General features: G+C 37.8%; 1 pseudogene across 1 annotated transcript; it reads right to left on the bottom strand.

Moving 5' to 3' along the window:
• Nucleotides 1–12,010: 12,010 nt before the first annotated feature.
• On the bottom strand, nucleotides 12,011–15,561 carry LOC149838057 (serine/threonine-protein kinase KIPK1 pseudogene; annotated as a pseudogene). Its single transcript, XR_016432242.1, has 2 exons — nucleotides 13,838–15,561; nucleotides 12,011–12,980 (listed from the first exon to the last, which is right to left on the bottom strand). The product of XR_016432242.1 is annotated as a serine/threonine-protein kinase KIPK1 pseudogene (transcript).
• Between the last annotated feature and the right edge of the window lie 4,983 nt (nucleotides 15,562–20,544).

Below are 20,544 nucleotides of genomic sequence, written 5' to 3'. Positions count from 1 at the left end.
AACAGCCCCCCACAAGTTTAACGAGGCAAACACCACGTTGAACTTTTTGCGCACAAGCTTGAAGCTCTGCATTAGTAATGGCTTGGTGAGAACATCTGATCATTAGAACTTATGCATTTCACCTTCAACTGATGATTAACAATCTTATTATGAATAAAATATAGATCAATAAGCAGCAAGACACCATAATATTTGAGGAACTTCAAAAGTAACTTTTTTAGTAAATATTGTATCCACATCAATTGGGTTGTTGTATTGGCAAGCGCTTTCTATTCAGATTTAGTACTGGATCTGGACACAATAGCCTATTTTTTAAAGCTCTATGAGATCAAGTTTGACCCAAAATAAGTTGTGTATTCACCTATGGATTTAGGATCATGCGGGCATCCTACCCAGTCTGCATCATAGTAAGTTGATAGTTTTTTTACTTTTAAAGTACTTGATCACTAAACCATAATGAATGGTCCCTTCAAGTATCTATCTTAAAATACACTTGACTGCTGCCCACTGCACATCCATAGGATTTACTGACAAACCGGATTAACGCAGTCATGATTGTATATTGTAATGGACCAACAACACTTTTCTACAAAGTAGGATCACTAAAAGGAATATCTGACAAGGGTGGAGAACGAGCCATTGACATGGCAATTAATGGATTTGGCTCATCCAAGAAATATTGTTGTTGAGAGATGACAAGACAGTCACACTCGTGAGGTTTCTATTCTCAAGAGATAATCCTTCAGAGAAAACTCGGTACTAAGACTTGAAATTAGCCTTCCAACAAATTCCTTGTTATTATAATGTCATCTAGGTAAACCAAAATATACAGTTTGATGCATGGATCTATGGATGAACAAGGGAGTATATGTTTTGGCTCTAATAAAAACTAAGTGAAAATAGAAATGAACTAATTAAGGTGAGAGAACTGGGCTCTAAGAGCTTCCTTAAGTCCTTAAAGAGCTCTTTGAAGCTTGGGAATCTAAGGTCTTCAAAGTCAATTGAAGCATAAAATCTTCTTAAAAAAAAAAAACCCTGTAAAAAAGCATTTTCAACATCGAATTGCTTATCACCCAATTTTCAGGACAACAATGATTTGATATCAATCGGTTTCACAATTGGACTGAAGGTCTTGAAATAATCGAGACCCTTTTGTTGATTATATAGCCTTTAACAAAGTAAGGCTTATACCTATCTAGAGTACCATCAGCTCTTCTTTTAGTTTTCAAGATCCACTCATACAACGTGTCTTACCTCTTGAGCAGGAATCAAAGACCATGTCTTATTCCTAATTTGTGCATCATACCCATTTTCCATTTGGGACTTTTGATTGCCTCTTTAAAATTAATTGTCTCACTATCTTGGAGTAAGATAAGTGAGAAAAGCAAACGACAAGGGGTATTTGGTAGCTTGAAAATTTTTTGGTCTCCAAGTAACATCTTTTAGGCGCGTGTGATCATGGGGGAGTTTTAGTCATAGGGGGATGACTTTCTAGTTCAAGACTACAGATTGGATCACTTTGAACGGAAACTCTATTGCTAGATTGGTCATCAGACTGAAGTTTCACCCTGACCCGTATTATGATTTTCAGCAGTAATTTCATTAGATTAATCCATAAGGTTAGTTGGCTGCTCTAAACTATATCCCAATCCTTCACGACTCTCAATAGAGATAGGCCCCACTACAGTGACAATCATATTAGATCTATTAGATCTGCAGCTTGAGGTAAAATCAAGGAAGTGCTCTTAAACAGAAAACAATTCTCATCAAATATAACATGCCTGAAAAATAAAAAGTCTCTTAGAAGTAGGATTCAGACAATAGTAACCATGATGATTTGGAGCATACAACAAAAAAGGCACGTCAGATTTAAAATCTAACTTATCTTCTATAAGATCACAAACAAGGATAGCAAGCCAAACCAAAAACTTTAAGAAATGATAATCTGGTTCTCTTAAAGATTTATTTGAAAGTACTTCTGTTGGCAAACTCTTAATCAAGAAAAATGCAGTATTAAATGCATAAGACTAGTATTTGGATGGAACTCTTGCTTGAGCCATCAAATTCAACCTTGTGTCCACAATGTGTCTATGTCATCTTTCAGTCATGCCATTTTTTTCATGTGTGTTCGGGCAAGTAATTTTGTATCATGTGCCACTCACATTAAAAACCTTTGACAAAGCTTGGAATTCTCTACCCCAAACGAAATGAAAATACTTAATTTTATGCCCAATAATATTTTCAATGTACAACTTGAAACATTGGAAAACTTGTAATACATCCCATAAAAATCAAAACATGTCTAGAACAAATATCACATAATACTTGTAACCATCAATACTAATAAAAGGTGCAGAGCCCCATAAATCAGGATAAATAATCTCAAGAGACATACAAGCAACATTCAACAGAGTTCTGAAAGGGTAAATTATGGCTTTTTCCTCTGACAGGCATCACACACACATTATTTATAATATGTTTATCACAAGGCAAACCAAAATTATCAATAAGTTTTTGAACTAAAACTAATGAAAGGTGTTCAAGCCTTCGATGCCACGGATCAATCATGGCTCTTTTACCATTAAGAATCCCTTTTCTTTCCTTGCTTTGACTGACCAGCTTCATCCTGTATAAACCTTTGTTATTTTTAATGCTGAACTGAAAACAGGTTTTTTGTGAGTTTTGGAACACATAAAATTTCATTCAACTCAAAACTATCAAAATGTTTTGCAGAACCAATATTATAGATAGGAAAACCTGAACATCTCCTATTTTGACAGCATCATTCCCTGTGATAATGAATAAACAGATTGTTTATATCATTTGTCACACGATGTATAGCGCGAGAATCGGAGTACCAATTATTATCCTCGTAAGCTAGAGACGAGGCTTCATAAGTTTACACATTTAAGGCTTGAGGGTTGGAGTTCTTCACATGCAACAAATTTGTATATTGATAGCACTATCGAGGGATGCGACCTTGTTTCTCACATATTTGACAAATGGGTCTAATGACAACATTGTTATTTGGACTGCCATTGTTGGTTTGGGTACCGATTCTACCGCATCTATTTCTGAACTGAAAACCACGGCCTCCCCCTACCATGACTGTTATTGGCACGACTTTGATTTTGATTATAGTTATAGGTTATAAGCTTAGAATCGTATTGACAGTAGGCACAAACTGCTCATTTGATCCTTTCTCTGTCTCATTAACATGAGCTTCTTGAATCAACAAAAGACCATGAAGCTCGTCAATGGTGAGCGAACTCAAACGAGTTTCCATTGAGACCTTGAATGCCTGATATTCATTAGGCAGGCCTTTGAGAATACACATCCATGCTTCGATTGCCTTTCTTTAAGTCATGTAATTGAACTTTCAATTGCATCACTCTAGATCTATAGTAAGCAGCATATGAGGTCTTGAGTGCAGATCAGACTTGAGACCGACAATTTTGCCATGAATGGGTTCAGTAAGGGAAGAGGATTCAACTCAAGAGGAGTTGATCCCTTCTTAACCAATCAACGAACTCTTGACTCAATTAAGTTGAATTGGGTTTAAACTGTGATGGTTGTAAAACAAGAGGAACCACCTTCCCTCTTGTTACAGAAGAGATGAGGATAAACCTCACCTTCCCCATTTGGAGGGAGGGTGAGAATTATCCTCACCCGTCGTGAGAGAGAGAGAGAGGGTTTGAGAAAACAAGAAAGAGGAGCGCCGGACTACCACCGTTGAGAGGTGTCACCACCAACAAGTAATGCCTTCTTCCCCTGGTTCTCGTTGTTTTGAGTTTTTCTTGAGAGGGCCGACAGCCATGGCTGCCGACGTGGTTGAGAAAAGGAAACAGAGAGAGAGAGTCTCCTCTCTCTGTTTAGTAGGTTCAAGGAAACTAGAAGGCATAGTATACGGATCTATCATAACTAAGTTGGGTGAAAAGACCAAAATACCTTGGAGCATGCCCTAAACCTCAATCGGTTAAATGGTCATAGCTTTGCACTTCACACTCGAATTCAAGCAAGATTTGGCTCGATGAAAACAAAACACAGAAAGTAATATGTTGGTTCTGTATCCGCAACCAAGCCCAAGAAGTCGAGAAAGATAAATCTGATCAACCCTCGTAGGGGTAATTTAGTAATTTATATTTAGAGTTGAATTAACTCAATGGATTTGGTTTGAATTATAGATCCAAGTGACCCTAAGAGAGATTAGACTGTCGAGAGAAGGCGTTCTCTATCATCATGTAAGGGATATTATAAGTAACCTTAGTTGTGAATAAATCATGTTGTGTTTCATGTTATCATTATTTGTTGTATGTTAGCATGTTTAGAAATGTATCTCTTAAGTGTGAATATGATATACATTGAATGATCATGTATGAGTTAATTGCAATGAGATAAATGTATGCATATGTTGATTGTAATATGTCATGCATACTAGAAAGAAATATTATATTTTGACAACATATCTATATTATAGTCATTGAATAACATGCATTATGATGAGAATTGTGTTGAACCTTGGGTCCCTTGAGTTTAGTCATGCTGTTTAAATTTAAATCGAGATTAGCATGCTTAATTTTTTACATCTCAGAAGTGACGACCTGTTGAAAGGGTTACTTGATTCACAACCAAAGTGCAGTTACCATGGAGAGTGAGTCGTCAGTGATTTAATGATGTAGAGATCATACTTAGTATGATATAAAGTATGAATCCTAGAAAGATTCTTAGATTAAGAATGAGATTCATCGTGATTATTTCACGATAACACTCATAAAAGAATCAAGAAAATACGAGCTTGAGAGTAAGGTTCAAGGTAATTAATTGAATATATGATTTAGGGTTTCTATATTCACACAATATCTGGGACTTTAGACAATAATAGATGATCAAAAGTTATTTATGGTTAGGATGTAGCATAAAGCATGTCAAGTTTGAGCCTGACTTTCCAACTAGCTATCGGTAGGGTCTCATTTTTATTTCAATGCAGTGCCTGGTGATCTAGGGATTACTAGGAACGTATGGTTTATAGTTTTGCCAACAATGTAGAATTTAAGTATTCTACATAGGTTGCTATGCCTAGATACGACTATGATCGGTATAGCTAACCTAGTGCTATGAGTAAGTGTTAGATTAATAGAATTAAGAGAAAAATTTTAAAAATACAAAACGTGTATGATGCATTGAAAACTAAACTCAGATTAGGAGCTTAGAGCTCACTACAGTGGTAAGACAAAGTCTTTTATTGTTTATAAATATTTTTTACTGGGTTGTAGACTCACCCTACTGAATAATTACAACTGTAGGTTCCAGTAAAGGTAGAACGTGACCAACTACTTTGATCGTGCAATAGAGATATTTGATAGTTTTATTTTTTGTCATTAAACATTAATGTAATCTTTATTTTTTTATATTATGAATGATGAACCTTGTTAAGAAATTTGAGTTTATTAAAGAAAAAAATTAGCCATGTTTTTTCTGTGTAAACTCGGTATGCTTTTCTTTTAAGAAGTAATACCAATTAAACTTAGACTTTAGAGGTCCCAAATCAAGGTATTACAGTGGTATAGGCTTGGTACGATCAACAAATCCCTTCAAATCTGACATAATAGTAAGCTTAACATACAAAAAATGTTGAAGAGTATTGAAAGACAAAAGCAAAAAGAACTAACTTTGTATCATTGTTGGAGCCAAGTGATGAAGGGATGAAACCAACCATTGTCAATCTAAGAGTCTTTATGGCTACCATAATGGAAGAAAGAAACAATGATACCCACACAATTTTAACGCTGTTAGATTTATTATATACCTATGTCCACGATGAGACTCCTCACTCAATAAAGAGCTCATAGATTGCCCAATAGTAATATATAAGATATAAGAGGTAGTTGAGATAAGGCCTCTCATCAATAAATCGGGCCTTCTCTAAGAATTTCTATTTTACATGAATTCATATCTTTAGCTTTTCTTTCTAATGAACCTACTAGTACATTTTTTCTCTGTTCATGCTCATCTTGGCAACCTCTTTCCTTGGTCTGAGGACTCCTCCCCTCTTTAGAAACCTTAGCCTTCAAGGTACTACCTTTAGAGGTGTCAAAGGGTTGGGTTTGGACCCAGGTAGTACCAGGCTTGGACCCAGTTTTTGGGTATGGTATTGGGTTCGGACTTGGGTCTAATCGGGTCTAGTACTATAAGAAAAACCATACCCGGACCCGATAATAACTACATGAACCAGACCCGAACATACCCTGTAAAATCATATTTTTTATTATTTTTATATTGAAAAATTGCAGGTCTTAATCGGAACTCAGGTTGGTTCCGGGTCTGGTATAAAATTTCACAAACTATACCTGGGTCCATGTATCATTCGGACCTTCAGGTCTGAACCCGGGTCTTCTTATTTATCACCATACCCGGACCTTATAGGGTTTGGTTCGGGTCCGGTCCTGGTAAACCAGGCCCCTTGACACCCCTAGGTACCTTCCTTATCTCCATTAGAAACGTCACCTCCTTTTATTATGTACTTCGCTAAATCTGGAATGGAGATGATTGGACCCGTATCCATATTTCTAACACGCGCCTGTGTGCGTGTGGCTGTGGCTGTGTACCCACCCAGCCCCAATAGTTTCAGGGCCAATGGCCGAGTCTTGGGCCGGATATTTGGTAACAAACCAACCCGAAATTGACGGGCCGGGCCCCTTACCCACTCCTAGTCGTGTGTTTGTAAAAACCTCTGCCGACATTGCTTTTCCATAGAAAACTCGTTCACATGTGGGAGGTGTGAATAGATTTTCATTTGAAAAGAGAGAAAAGCTGGTGCCCACACTTGTCAGTGTGAACTTTCCCCTCTCCTTTTTCTGATGTTTGTTTCATCCATGGTGCGAAACAAACGGGTGTTTATGCTTTCTCTAATCCCATGATCGTTTGCCTCTATTAATTAAAAGTGTTTCACAAGTTCAACATTTTAAACTGTGGCTTGCGATCGATGTTGTTAAGTTCAGTTCACTAGCTGCATCGGTTTTTCCCAAAAGAAATGGTAAAATCGGTCCAAGTCTAATCGAATCACATCACTTTGGTGTTGAACTGTTTCAAACATTGATTCTTTATTCGATTTTTACTTTTTATAAATATATTGTTTAAAAACATTTTAAGTGAATCGATTCAGGGTAGAATCTTCGGATCTTCAAAGAGGGCCGAATCGACCCTTGCATCCTTTCCAACAAGGGCCGATTCGATTTTGAAAACATTCCTCATGGGAAGCAGCTTTCACGTATCTTTGGCAAAATCTCATCATACTGTCGATGGGAAAATGATTGCAGACAATGAAGTCAGGATAATAAGTTGCTGCGCCAAGTATAAATGTTTGCATACTTTTTGGATGATTCTATTGAATTTTTGTCAGAATTGTATCGGACCATGAATCTATGAATTCCGATTGTGAACCCAATTAAGCTGAATCGTCTTATTTTAACCCCCAAAAAAATATGCATAAAAAATATTATTAAAATAATATTAAGATATTGAAAATACTAAAAACTCTTTTAATTTATTTTTAAAATTTATTTAAAAATAAGCCGAATCAGCTTAGTTTCTTATCAATTTTTAGCAGATATGATAAGAATCAGCCCAATTCACACCGATACTGACAACATTGTTTGTGACAGTACACATGTGGATAAACAGGATAAATTTTGTCTGGATCCTTATACTTTCTCACCAATCTTACTGATTATTGAAATAAATGCTTTGGATGGAAAGGTGAAGGCTCTGGCTTTTATCTCTCCTCACATTAAAAGGAGGGTGTTGGGGGGTGTTACCTGTATTCTGATTAAGTGTTCACATAGCTGCATCATGCATCGCCTATGCAGCCACCCATCTTGGGATTTCTCAAGATGGGAGTGATGGATGGCTCGAAAAGTGTTGGGATGGATGGATGGCTGCCAGTGGCGCTGTATATGCAGTTGCTGCAAAAAAAAAATGCCCTCTTTGATTAAAATATGTACTTTTTAGAGATTTATTTTGGTAAGGACCTGATATTCAAGATTGAGTTGCCTCAGATTTCATTATGGCGCTCATGCTATATTCAATACGCAGGTATGAGATCCTAGGCATTCAAATGCACCCTTAAAATCAGTATGCTCATACTATACTTTCTACTGTCCAAATATGTGGAGTACAATTGAAGTAGATTTTTGGATAAAATGATTTTATTTCATAGGTGGCAAGAAGCTTAGTCTCATAACTCTATAAGCATAAGGTCGCAATACAAATTTTCATCATCCAAAGACCACAACTTTTATAAATATGGCCTGAATTCTAGATTTTGTAGGAGTTGCACTTGACACTGGGTATGTGTTTTATGAAAAGTGAAAATATTTTTTAAAAGAGATTCACTTTTAAAATCTTATGAGATTTTACTTTTTAAATCTCACTTTTGGAGTTATGGACCAAATCACTTTTTATATATGAGTTTGCTTATATAATTTAATTGTTTTTTAGGATTAATTGTTTTTTAAGTACTATTCAAATAAAATTATTTTTTAAAGTAAGTATATCTCATGTGATCGAGCGAAACTTACTAAGTGAAGTGATAAGGTGGCACATGAATCATCTCAAAGACTAATTTAGAGTTTTTGTTTTTTATATTTAATGAGGGATAGCCCCAGTTCATATGGCAGACCCAGAAAATTGTTGTGCTGTCAGTATCATTGAGATCAGCCTGAATCGCAATTTAAGGGAACACTTTCACCCCCCATTTAACTATAGAAACCAATGTTGTCTGTATCACTTCAAGTCTACCTGAATTGGCGGATTTGATTGGTCAGAAATCAATACAAAAACAAAGTTGATCTGACTTATTTTTAAATATTTTAAAAAAATTTGGTTTGAAATATTTTTAAATATTTTGGGGACACGTGTCATCTGGTGATGGTTAAAAAATGACTTGAATATCTGAATCAGCCGATTCAGTAAATAGTTTTGAAAATCGATTCAGAGGTGATACCGATTTTGACAACATTGATGCAAACACTTGGGGGGTACTCGTTGAATCGACTTGAATATCTTGATTTTGTAACCAAGGAAAAAAGATATAGAAAGAAAGAAAGAAATTGACAACTGCACAAGCACTAGACTAGACCAGGACATTGTACTTCTCATGATGTGAGCCAATTGATTGATTATTGTTGATATGGTTAACAAGGTAGAGTTCAAAGTCATCATGATTTACCTACTTTGTAACAAAATGTCCAGTCGATTAGACAGAGCCATAAAATTGTAAAGTTTGTCAAGTTCAAAAGCTTCGTGAGTACAATATACCTGCAGCCACAACGTGTCATCCAAGCAAAAAATCTTGTTCATGGTGCAACAGCCACAGACGGATAGAATATTTTTATAATGTAATGAACTTATGGCACGTTTGGGAAGGGGGGAAAGTGAACCATTTTCATATGAAAATGAATACTTTCTCACGTAGCAGTAAGCATCTCGTTTAAAGAGTCCTTCATGAAATTTGAAGTCACACGCACATTCACTCATGTGACTTCTATTTCTATGAGAGGTGTTCTCAACCACAATTTATGTCCATAATTTTGCTCCCTCTCTCCCGAGTCCGAATGAGGTGCAATCACATGGCACAAAATTTGTGCATTAAGCACCTGATTGCTCTCCATCAGGCTTTGGGCCCCACAACTGACAGGCCCCGTTCTCAAGATGGAGGGTGATGAGGTGCTTAATGCACAAATTTTGTGCAATCATATTTCACCTGATCTTTTCATGAGTTGATTAAAAAAATTAATCAGATCCACATCAAATAGAAACGGTGGCTCCGCTTGTCTGGTAGGAGTAGCTAGTGCATGGCACCTTGTGTTGGGACGTTGCAGGTTCAAAACCCAATGGTATAGTTGTATGGTAGAGGTCTGCCTAACACCAGCTTGTCTTAAAAAAAAACACGAAAAGGATCTACATCAAAGAGAATAACTGAATCCAATTAAAAAAAACGCTTTGGTCACCAACTAATTTATGGCATAAAGCAAACACGGCTGCTGAACCATATCTCTCCATTCATATAGTTTAAAACAAACACAATAAATTTATACATGGGACTGTAAATTCATACGATTCATTTTTTCATGCATGATTTGCTTTCATATGTGAAAATGGGTTGCCCTAATGGTCATATTGCATTTCTTTGGACGACCATTTTTCCCATCTTGCATTTATTTTGTTCAAAGGGCCATTTACCGATTTAAGGCCTTTCAAGGAAGGACTTTGTGAAAAGTCATTTTCCTTTTACCACATATGTACTCACACTGTCGGACATGATGTATCCCAACATGGCACCCTTAACAAGGATCCTGACCGTCACTGTTACCCGTACTATCCTGGTTCAATATAAAAAGGGGACAAGTAAATATAAGTCCACGTTTGGTACGAGAGCGGGTAGGGTCCAAGTGACCTTGAACGGTTTTCTGTCCAAGCCAAGGTCCCCTGGATGCCGTCCATCATCAAGATGAACGGCACCCAAAAAAACTGTCAAAAATTATTGTCCCCACCTAGACGTGTCCCCACAAAAATTTCGGATGCCGTTCATGGGCGACATCGACGGTTGAAAAATGGACAGCTGAAGTTTGTTGAAACACCAGAAGCACCGGATGGTTTCTGGGTGCCGTTCATTTTGATGATGAACAGAATCCAAGGTACCTTCGAGGCTTGTACAAGGGGTGTCAACGGGTTGGGTTTACCTGGACCCGACCTGTACCAAACCCTATAGGGTCCCGTGATAAATAAAAAGAACTTATTAATATATGGGGCCCAGACCCTATGGTTCAATTAATACATGGAGCCGGATAAATTTTGTGAAATTTTATACCAGACCCGGGACTGACGTGAGTTCAGATCAAGACTTGCAATTTTTTAATGTAAAAAGTGATGCAAAATATTATTTTACCGGTTATGGCCCCGGTCTGGTTCATGTAGTTCTTATCAGGTCCGGGTATGGTTTCCCTTATGGTGGGTCCGATTAGACCTGTGTTCGGACTCAATACCATACTCAAAAATTGGGGCTAGGTCTGGTTTTACTTGGGTCCAAACCAAACCCGACCCGTTGACACTTGGACCCGATCTGCTCTCGTTTGGTACCGTTCCTGCAAAAGTAAATGAAAGAGGGGATAGGACAAAAGAAATCTCAGTGTGGGCTCCACCCAAAGATAACCTTTTTCTGATCTTGGAAGGCCAGGGGTAGTCCTTTAGTATCCTTGTGGTTTACGCAACCAAAGTTGGGTTCAGCTGTACCCAAGCCTCCAGTTGTATGAATTTATGAATAGGACTGGTGACCAAGCCCAACGAAACAAACACAGGGCGTTTAAGTTCCGCTCATTCTTCTGACCAGCAGACCCGAGCTCAAGCTGATGGCCAGCCCCAGTTAAAAATGAGTTGAGCTCTAGCTGGCTTGTTAAGGAAATACATTTTCCCTCTACTAATTGAGCCAACCTCAAGCGGACTCGTTTACAAAATAAATATATTATTTCAAAACTATATAGCAGGACTTGAACTTTAAATTTATTGCTTGCAAATGTTCAGCTTGCCGAACATGCCCTTCACAAGTTGAACACGAGCCAAGCCATGTAAACGGTTTGGATTCGGGTCACATGTAGGCATTATTACCAAGTCCGACTTAATCAGAATTGGGCTAATTGGGTTTGGTGTCAGATTCAGATGAAAAAAGATAAAACCAAACCCAAATCCGACTAGCTTAAAACCCAGTATTTACACTTAATCAGGTCGGGTTTTAGTCAGATTTGGGTTCATGTTCGGATCCAGCTTTGGCTACCAAACCCGCCGGGTTGCACCCAAACCGTTTACATCCCTACTCAATCTTGTTTCCCAGTCCTACTTATGGATAAAAATAGTACTTACCCAACTGCCATTTCAAATTTAAAATTGATGGTGGCTTTGCCCAGCTGCAGGGATCAGCTCTCTCTGTCTCTCTCTCTTTTTGGGGAACGCGAGGTTTTGCATGAAAACAAATGCATCATATTATTGACAACAATTAAGCCTTTTACCCACATTCCCATGCTCCTTGTATACAGGCAGAGAAAACCAAACGAATACAAGAATCCGTTCTTCACTGTTGATCTTGCTAGAACAGTTCAATCTCCAAATGCTTTCCTGTGGCCTTCGACTCCAAGGATTTCTTTGTATCCTTCTTCTGTGAAGTCACTGCAGGAATCTCAACCTGGGTGGCCTTCAATATCTCAGGTGGGGTGGTGCACCGGATCAATGCCCAATTCAAACCCTCGAAAAATGGGTGGTTCTTGATCTCGGCAGCCCCTCGCACCGACCCCAGCCGGGTCTCAGGATCCTTTGATAGAAGCCCTCGGATTAGGTCCCTTGCATGAAAACTAACAGCCGGAGTTTCTGGGAACTTCAAGCTCTGAGACACAGCATTGGCCAAGGTTTCCTGATTGCCAGCTCCTTTGAAGGGTGTCTTTCCATAGAGAAGTTCGTAGAGAAAGACACCGAACGTCCACCAATCAACAGCACTGCCATGCCCATCTCCCTTGATAATTTCTGGCGCCAAGTACTCGTGGGTCCCCACAAATGAGTTCGACCTTGCACTCGTGGGCTCTACCACGAGTTGCGGAAGTGGGCTAGCATGTGTGGAGGCATCAGCTTTTGTTCTCCGGGATTTTGCAGTCACAGGCATGAGCTTCGGTGTGAAGCATGATACCTGGACACGTTCCAGGCATAGTGGATCAATGCACCTGGCCTCAGAACAAACTCCAGAAAGCCTTGCACCCTCAAAACCTGCAGATGCACCGATAAGCATTGGATTCACTGCACACCGGAGCGAGAGATCGAAATCAGACAGCATAATATGCCCATCTTCTCTGACAAGAACATTTTCAGGTTTCAGGTCTCGATAAATCACACCCAGCATGTGCAAGTACTCCAAAGCAAGAAGGACTTCTGCAACATAGAACCTGTAGAAAATACAACTACATGGCATGAATAAAAGCAGAACTCACAAAATGACAAGCATGAATAAGCAGAACTCTGGAAAGACAGAAGAGGCTTGAGCATTCGACTGCACGAGCACACCGCCTAAAATACCGTATACAAATGAAAATTGCCAGACAAGATGTTGCATAGAAAGAGAAAATTTTCTTCTAGCCCGTTTCGGATACTGAATTGCTTCCCTCTCCCTTGATGCGAATCATATAGGTAACCAGGACGACTGACTTCAGTCAATCAAGAAACTCCCGATGCAGCCAACCCTCATGGTGCAAAAACTTGATTGAACTGCTGTTCGGGATGCATTACTTTAACAACTAGTGAACAGGTCCCTAGTCCAGCTAAAAGAATGAAGAAGGGTGTTCAACTTGTAAACAGACAATGCTGTGGCTCTCTAGGTAAGTTGAGGTCAATATACAGGAAAGCTTTGATAGCACATGGCAAAGAGGTCAAATAAGGTTTTAACTTTTAATGGTTGTGAAAATGAAAACATTGAGCATTAGCAAACGCTAGCAAAATAAGTTCACAGAACCCTGGAGAAACCTCTACTGCTATTACATTATAAACTTCGTGAAATTGAAGATCAAGTCTTCATGTGTTTACCAAAAGGAGACCAGATGCAAATAATCCATAATAAGGAAGCTGCACCAGGTTTTGAAAATTATATGTTATGAAAGCTTGACTTATTAGGTATGCTATACTACTTAAATGTTAGCCTGGATGTCACTTAATTTTCATTTGTTTAGCTTAAAAGTAAATAGACAAACAAGATATGAAGAAATTCTGTAAAGGAAAAAAAAAAAAAGAATTGTCCAATGATTTCTACCTTGCTGCTGGCTCTGGGAAACTCCTCCCTGTCTGCTTCTGCCGAAGAACATGCAGATCTCCACCTGGACAATACTCCATCACTAAGCACAAGAGCTTGTCAGTGGCAAAATGAGCATACAGTGTAGGGAGGAATGGATGATCCAGCATCTGAAGAATCTCTCTTTCAGTCTGAGCCCTTAGCATCTTCTTTCTGCTCACCAAGAATTCAGTATCCATAACCTTCAAAGCAAATTGGCAATTTGTACCCATGAGTTCTGCAAGATATACACTACCAATATCTCCACAACCAAGCCTCTTGACTAATTTAAAATGCCTCAATCCAAGAACTCCATGATGCATCTCCACATGGCGGATAGCTGCCCACCTTGAATCTTTTGACATATGAGGCCTATTACCATGACAGCTAGAGATACTTGTACTGCTCTCATCACTGTTGCCACTGCTGCTACTGTACTCACCAGCACTGCTCAGGGAGCTCTGAGAACATTCTCCCTTTTCTCTTGACCTTGAATTTTCAATTTTTTTCACAGCACCATGTTGATACTGGTTAGCAATCGTTGGAGCCTTATGAGGTGCGACTGGGTTGATGGTCAAGTTGTGAACAGCAGCCCCAGCATACCTATTTGAAGAACTGGATGCAGGAGAGATGGACTCTATACCAACTTTTCTTTTGTTAGTAATTTCAGGCGAGGAGTCTGATTTACTTGAGCATGCACCCAAAACAGTGGGATTTCCATCATTTTTGGGGGGGATTGAACTTTTCCATGCAGCATCTAGACCTTGCTTTTCCTTCTTGATATTTTGCGTATTGGTTTTATGAACAAATTTTTTCAGCTGTGGACTCACTTTACAACTGTTTGTTTCCCAGCCAATAGTAGGACTGCCAGATGGTGAAGAAGATGCAGAAACGATCTTCCGATGGCGGAGTAGCTTAGGCATTGATGGCCTAGGTCTAGGTTGAATTGAGATGTCCACATCTCTATCCAGAGGTTTTGTCTTAATTGGCTTTAACGGGGTGTCAACTGTGGCACAATGCGTAAACCCAGGTTTCTGTGTGGTCAATGATGCTGTTGGCACTTCTGCAGACCTGGTTACCTGTTCCTTCAAATTTGAGTTGCCACTATCTGGAATAGCAGTGATCTCTTCTACAATGCCTTCGCCTGTCATCTTATTTGCATTACAGATTTCAGAGGTACCACTGCCTGCCAATGTATTCACTCCGTTATAACATACAGACTGAACACATTCACCTGCCTGAACAACTGTCCCATACAACCTTTTAACGGAGTCAGATTCAGACAAATTGGATAATCCAACTGGTTTTGGTTTTCTCTTCATGGAAGCCAGCTCAGAAGCGTGAGAAATGCATAATCCTCTTAATGCCTGCTTTAAAGTAACAGACTCAGAAATACCTATCCCCGATGCTTGTGATAACCCAACACTAATGGGTCTTTTTGAGGTGTTTTTCCATGACGGACCAGCTTGAGACCGTTGACCATGGAGAAGTTCTCTGGATATAGTTTGAAAATCGATAGCCTCAAACAGCTGATTGATTTGGCTTTCCACTGAGTAGTCTTGTGACACGATTGACATCAACTGTTTCCCAGTTTTGTTCCCTGGTTTTGTGATAAAACAGATTGAACTACATTCTTTAGAAGTGCTAACAGTACTCAATTCTTTATTTGCTTCTTCAATTTCAGAAATATCAGAAAGTGATCCCATCTCTTACAAATGGTGCATGGGAAACCCTTCAAGCTCTATCCCAGTGAACGAAAAAGAAGCCCTGACAGTGGCATTACTTCAGACTAGCCTATCTCCAGAGAATCACCACCTAAGTAAAGCATATTGACAAAGCCAGCAAAACATTCCAACACCTTTTTGGGTCCCAGTCCCTGTGAACATCCCAATAAGAATTTTCAGAGGTTCAGCTGGCATTGTTATTGACAAATTTCAGCATCAAAATCCTGTAATAGAATAATTATTCAGATGAAATAACATATCAAGTTCAACTGAAGAGAGAGAGAGAGAGAGAGAGCTAACGGCCAAGTAGAAAGCATGTAAAATCCACACACTTCACCATTTGGATTTGGCAACCATTTAAATCTAAGCATAACTTAATCACAAAAATAAAAGTAACTGACAAAATGATCCGGTTGTATCAGAACTTCATTGAAAGGAAGCCAAAAAAAATAGGCTATGAATGCCAGTCATATCTATTAAGCTCATTGGATCTGAAAATGTGCTTCAGCCATTGAGTGATCATTCAAAACTTTCTCAACCATTAGGAACCAGGATCTGTTACATGAAGATACTGTAGTGTCAAAAAGCAAGCACTTCAAAATTGTCAAGTATGTAGCTATAAAACAACAGGAAATTATCTGATCGTTCAAACTCAAAATTATACAGTTTCAGCATGAATGTAGACATCAAAATTGCACAACACGAGAGATCTTACATGCTTCATGATGTGATTCCACATAACAAAGATTAATAATCAAAGACCACACTTTGTGTATTGTTCCTGACCTATTTAAATTCCCAACACCTTGTCATCTTTCCTTTCTAATCTAAAATGTTGAAAAGAAAAAGGTTCTTCTCTAACTACATTTTGAACAGAAGACTTAAAATGCTTAATCCCTACACTACAAAATGGAAGAAAAAAAAGGACAAGCAAAGCAAAACTAGATGTAGCTTACAGTTAATCCAGAGCGTGCAGTATCCAGCTAATAGTATTATTGCATATCATACATCGACAGCAAAATAATGGCTTAAAATTACCAAATAACAACAGGACTCTAGACCAATAAATACATGCAAGACAAATCCAAAAGAAAGCTAGATTGTTAAAATAAATTAAATGCTCAGAGCACACTTCCTTTCCCTGTAAACCATGTCCTGCACAAAAAGATAAAATGATTGAACAAACAAAGCCTATTGTATGTGCTGCATCATAGATTAATGGATGGACTTCAAATCATACATCTAACGCATAACAATAGGATCCATAACTTATTTAAGAATGTTTCAAATGAAAAGTATGCAATGAATCAAATAAACAAGTGCTTCAGAAAATCTAATTCATCAGCTAGAAATGAGCTACTGCAATTTCTCTTCAGCAAAAATCAATCAGAAAGTTTAAGCAAAAAAGAAATAAATAAATAAAAGTAGCTCCTGGATTATTCAAATGTAGCGCGAAGTCTTGAAGAAACGATCCAAAGAAAAAAGGATAAATCTCCTTGAAATACTTTAAAAACCCCAAAATGCAATAACTAAACAAATATTCTACTACAATCTAAGATAAAACTCACAGAATTAACAATGCGTTTATGCTACTGTATCAGGCTTTTGCCAGTTTTCCCGTGAAATGTTTCCATGTTCATCGTTTTAGCAAAAACATTTCAAGACGAGAAAGAAGCCCCTACTTCACTTACTACTTTCCTCCATGAATCCTACGACAGTCAAGCACAAAGAAAGGAGAAAAGGAGAAAGAAAAGATTTATTCAAACTCGATGCAATAGGGTTCCAAATCAAATTTGAAGAATGCATTCACATCATGAATCCTAATTTCCATCACCAGCGCTAAAAAATTAAACCGATCAAAAAAGATGAAACGCTAGTTCATTCATACGAAGCATCTCGTCCCGTTGTGAATCTAAACTAAAAATCATACATCATCATCATTCACTACAATCTGGCCATAATTTCCAATATAAGAAACAAAAATGATTCAAGTAAACAAAAAAAAAAGAGAAAAATAAAATGCAGACGACTTGTTCGCTCAGGCTTCGTCCGATCACTAACCAGATTCGCATATCAATGCTATAGCAGAAAGTGCCCTAAATCCCACATCGAAATAACACGTCAACCAAGAAAGAATAAATAAATAAATAAATAAATAAATAAATTTTAAAAAATGACACACATACAATCCTCACTCGAACGCCGCATCATCCGAACAACAAATCGAACCCGATCGCAACCTTCGTTTCCAAGGCGCTAAATCAAGCCCAAAAAAGTACAAAAATTTGAAAAAAAAAAACAAAACTATCAAAAACTAAAAAACGCCTCAAATGCCGTCAAATTAGCCAAAACACCACCCCATACAGGAATCAAAACACTAAAACCCCCTCAAAAGAACGAGATTCCTCTAAAAACCTCATTCGTACACCAAATCAAGCACTCACAAACAAATAACCAAAAATACACAAAAAAAAACATATAATAACAATTCCAAAAATATAAAAACGTACCTGCAAAAGAAGCGCTTGAGAACCTAGCTCGATCGGTCACCTTCGACAACGAAAACTCCGCAAAGAAAAAGGGAGGAAACTCCTTTTTCTCGGCAGGAAGAGGGGGCGATTCCTTCATGGAGAGCGATAAATCGGGGGGAGGGGAGGCGTTATGAAGGGTCGGAGAGAAGGGACACGGATGGAATTAAGGAGAAAGAATTGAATGAGGGTGGTGGAGAAATGCCATCACGAGAAGCGAACGCCTCTCTTTCTTCTCTTTTGCAGAGAGGGGAGGGGGAGGTGAAGGCGGCAAAGGAAGACTCACATTCTCTATTAACTCTCAGACCTCTCTTTCTCCCCTTCTTCGGTACTATCGGAGTGTAACGATTTGACGGAAATACCCTCGGAAAGGCCACAAGGTTGCGGGAACGCCATTCCTCGATTTCCTCCCAAACGGGCCGAGGCGGCACGGGAATCCGAGAGCGGGTCAGGTGATCGGTTCCGATACAAATCGCTCGGACCCAGCCCCAACATAAGTGTGAGTCGTGTGACCCATGAACTCGTGTTCTCCGCGTATTGACGGTGGTGGCCTCGATCACCTAAAATCCCCGTTTGATAAGTGACAAGGATCTTGGTCGCTGGACACTTGACTTGTTTGAGAGATGAACAAGCGGATATGGATCTTGGATTGGTTCTGGGTGTGTCAGTCATGCCGTGTGTTCGAGGACTTTGCAGGTCGGATATGGGCCTTCGCTTGAGTTGTGGTATATATACATGGTTAATATTGGCTATGAGATTAATAAGTATAAATCACTTTTTTTTCAATTTTTTTTAATTTTTTTTTATAGAACAAATGTTCTGATTGTTTAGTGATACACTTATTTTGAATCATGTGATTATGACAAGTAATTAGGTTTTTAAAAGGGTCCAAAAATCAAAGGCCTGGTGCCAAAATTTCATAACTCTCTAAGGCATATAACTTGCACCTATGATTTCTAGCTCATTAGTTCTGTACCTTTATTAATATTCAATATTTACACACACACATATATATATATATATATATATATATATATATATATATATATATATATATATATATATATATATATCAAGTGCCGGTTTTTGTGTTTTAATAAAAAATGCCCGAAAAATCTCATTACATAAATACAAAAAAAAATTATAATCATGATAATATATGAATGTTTAGATTTTTTGTTAATGTGATCGCCTTATGGCATTTTTTTAAGAAATAAGCATCATAATTTTAGATGTGGAAGCAAATAAAGGGTGGGGTTTGTTATTAAAACTTACTAATTTGGACGTGTGCTTGCTGCATGAAATTGTAAAAAGAATCAAACAATTTGAAAAGCTGATACTGTGGTCCATGGAACCCAATGCTCCGAATCATTGAACAATAGCCAACTGAAAGTGTAAGCCCACCAGGGATCCGTCGTTTGGTAGGGGCAACTTGCGAACGTCACCGAGTTGAAAAAACAACTTTCAAGTTCAAATTTTATGCTGTCAGAACAACAACCCTTAGTAAGGCAGGCAGAGCCAGCATAACTAGGTCTCTAATTCTGGGATGGTTTCTTCAAATAAAAAAAATTGTTCATTGAAATTTTTACACCAATGAGCTCATGAGTGAAGGAGGTGGTTTTCACCAATTATCAAACAAAAAGAAACAACTAAAGTGAAACGCTAAGCTAGAAGCCATCTTTTATACTCGTTGGTGGTCCTCTTTCCAATATATATATATATATATATATATATATATATATATATATATATATATATATATATATATATATATATATATAGATAGAGAGAGAGAGAGAGAGAGAGAGAGAGAGAGAAATATGTTTACCAACCAAATGTGTTTGCTGGTATGAATTAAGATTTTCATAGGTTATTTAGCGAATCTAACCCTGCAGATGCATTCGGTGTGATCCATTTGCTAGGAATCGATTGTTGGATCATCATAATTGAATAAAAAAATGTGATTTTTATACTTGAATATTTATGAAATTTCTAAGCCATTGATTTTTAACCCATAAACGATCCTTCTTGTACATCCTAATTGGATAATCAAAGAGTCTCTTTCTATAAAACCAAGCATCTAAATCATATCATGTGAATTTTTCAAAAAAAAAAAAAGAAATAAAAAAACCTATAAAAATCTTTTAAACATATTTGGTTGGTAAACATATTTCAGTAACCCTATATATATATATATATATATATATATATATATATATATATATATATATAGTGGAGAACAGTTATGTACCAAAGGTAGGAGTCTTTCACAAATCCGACCTTACATATCGTAGTTTATTTGCTAAAAAACAGCACTTGAATTGAATTTTTCTGATTCAATTTGAATATTTATGAAAATTGTAAACCGTTAATTTTCAAACCTTACAAAAGTCTAATCATGTGTCGAAATAAGAGGATCGAAGAGCCCATTTTTATA

This window comes from Nuphar pumila, chromosome 5 (genome assembly GCF_984573655.1).
Source record: "Nuphar pumila chromosome 5, dmNupPumi1.hap1.1, whole genome shotgun sequence".
NCBI lineage: Eukaryota > Viridiplantae > Streptophyta > Magnoliopsida > Nymphaeales > Nymphaeaceae > Nuphar > Nuphar pumila.
The sequence above is the reverse complement of the archived record's forward strand: the minus strand, read 5'-3'. Positions and strand labels throughout refer to the sequence as shown.